This window comes from Hyperolius riggenbachi, chromosome 11 (assembly GCF_040937935.1).
Source record: "Hyperolius riggenbachi isolate aHypRig1 chromosome 11, aHypRig1.pri, whole genome shotgun sequence".
Classification (NCBI taxonomy): Eukaryota; Metazoa; Chordata; class Amphibia; order Anura; family Hyperoliidae; genus Hyperolius; species Hyperolius riggenbachi.
The window spans coordinates 65,153,275-65,156,017 of NC_090656.1; the positions used below are offsets into that span (position 1 = coordinate 65,153,275).

At 52.0% G+C, this 2,743-nt stretch overlaps 1 pseudogene; it reads right to left on the bottom strand.

Annotated features, from left to right (window-relative positions):
- LOC137538504 (NEDD4-binding protein 1-like) overlaps positions 1-679 on the bottom strand; it is a 136,732-nt pseudogene extending 136,053 nt beyond the window's left edge.
- Positions 680-2,743: the final 2,064 nt, after the last annotated feature.

Below are 2,743 nucleotides of genomic sequence, written 5' to 3' on the forward strand. Positions count from 1 at the left end.
GCACACACACTCACACACAGTGTACGCACACACACTCACACACAGTGTACGCACACACACTCACACACAGTGTACGCACACACACTCACACACAGTGTACGCACACACACACCTCACACAGTGTACGCGCGCGCACACACACACCTCACACAGTGTACGCGCGCACACACACACACCTCACACACACAGTGTACGCGCACACACGTTTATAGATCAAACCCCCCCCCATCATTTAGGTACACACTTTACTGAGACGAGCAGGAGCAGATCTACTACCTATACCTCACCAACATTCAAGTGCACCCAGCCACACGTACACTACTGATATAAACAGCTCCTCACACCCCCCTGCGCGCGACACATTCAGGCAAGCTAATCTCCCACACCCCACCAAACAGCTAGCATGGTTACCTCGCTGTTATTACACATCTTTTTCAAGTTAGCCATCTTAATCAAACTCTCCGCATAAATGGTTGGAGCTGCGGCCCCGGCGGAAGCTGAGCGCTCCGGGGTTACTCACACGGCCATGCAGGGGCGGCTCCAGTCTCCGCTGTCATCAGCAAACTAAAAGTGGAGCGAACCAACCGTCCTCCTCAAACTGCCGCCCAACTGCCGCTACGTCAGCAGTCACATGACTGCTAGAGGCCCTATAGTCTCCGGCAATATGGCCGCCTCTGATCCCTGCTGCTGACAAACGCGGCTACGGCAAAATGGCCGCCCTCTCTTGCCTGTGACGTATACCCTGAAGCTCCGCCTCCATCGAGGCTGTCTGCATGTTGGCGCCAGCTCCAGGGGCAGATGTTTTCTTGCATTGGGTGTGGTCTGCAGTGAAAGTGCTTGTTTTCATTTTCATATGAAGAAAGAAGGTAACGATCTTGATCAGCTGATATAAAATAAATAATATTTATTTTATTGATAAGGACTGGAGCCAATTCAGCTGTCACTTGCTGAACAGACTACTAGAGCTCTTGGCAGTCACTCCACAACCCATGCACTGACTGATATCACTCTATGATGTTAACGTGGAACTTTAAAAGGGTTCTCTTGCATATATAGAATAGAAACCCCCCAAAAAACGGACACCTGGGGCTTCTATCGGCCCCCTGCAGCTGTCATGTCCCGTGCCCTCCTCCTACGATCTTCTGTTCCCCGCCGCTGGCAGTGGGCTAATTATTTGTCTAACTAGACGAATAGAACTGCGGCTGCACAGCCGTGGCCGCGCGTGTGCTCGCTCCCGAGCGATTACTCATGATTCAAATGAGGTTTAATTAGTGCAGGTGTGCTGCGGGGATAGAATGGGTTATTTACCTATAATTCCGCCTTCCGCCCTGCGTTCTAAAGAGCTTTCATGCGTCCTATTGGTCGCGTTGCAAGCCTCACACTGCCACACTTCCTCCTTCAAGCTCTTTGGAACGCAGGGCAGACGGCGGAATTATGGTTAAATAAAACATTCTATCCCCGCCGCCCACCTGCACCAACTAAACCTCACTCCTAAATGAGGTCGGTGAGCATCCCTGTTCGTCTACTTAGAATAATTAGACTGGTGCCGGCGGCGGGGAACAGAAGATCGTAGGAGGACGGTGCAGGACAGCTGCAGGGGGTCGATAGAAGCCCCAGGTGTCCGTTTTTGTTTTTTTTAATATATGCAAGAGAACCCCTTTGAGGATTGAACTTCATTCCAATTAGTAACTGATACCCTCTGTCCAGGGCCGGCTTCAGGGCAGTATAGGAGGTACAGCTGTTTGGGGCCCCAAGACAGTTTGGGGCCCAAACAGTGGCAGTTCCACATGGGCCCCAGCTGTCAATCACTCCTGCAGCATGGTACCTTTCAGCCACATGAGCTGTGTGGATAAACGCTGTTGATGCCAGCTGCTGTATGTCCCCTCTCCCCTTGCTGCGTGACTGGAGGACAATGCAGGAGGGAGGACTACAATCATTGTGGCTCTGCCCCACCTCTGCATGTGCCACCCCCCCCCTTGTTAGTCTGTTATGGCAGGTGGAGGAGGCTTGCTACACCAAGAGGCCCCACTCCCCACACCTGCTGGCCACTACAATAGACCTATCACTACCTACCTGCTACTACAAGCTACCTATCAGATTGTGATTTGACATGTGGAGGCACAGGGGAGTAAGGGGGGCCCAGCAGGTTTGCCCAGCATGCGGCCCAGAAAATTCTGATGGCGGCCCGGCCTCTGTCCCATGAGAAATATTTACCTTTTGTCAAATAGATCATCAGGGAGATATGAATGGCTGATATTGTGGTGAAACCCCTCCCACAGTGTGATGACATGGCCATGGTCTTGACAGTTTGCCGTCTGTGAACCTCCTTGCGTTAGGGGGGGAAATAGCGGCTTTTTCCAACTCCTAGCAAGCACTCCCTGCGCATATAACTCTTAGTAACAAACATTCCGTACACATTACCTGGCAGAACTAAAGATGTCCCCCTCAGTGATAAATTTCAGAATGTTAATCAGGGAGAGAAAAGATTTTATAATCGGCAAAAACTGACTCTGGCTTCACTCTGCTTCCTGTGACGTCCTGTGAAGGGCCAGATGCCGTGGATCAATGGTAAGATGACAGCCCGCACCGCTGCGCACACTTTACTCTGCAAACAGGGGGGACACAGGGAGGCACATTCCGAGCGAGGGAGGGAGGAATGTTTGTGATGCCGGGCATCCTGCATTGGCACGGCGGGCGCCTTGATCATGTTTTTGTGCTTCCTCTCCAGTGGCACCCTCCTCCC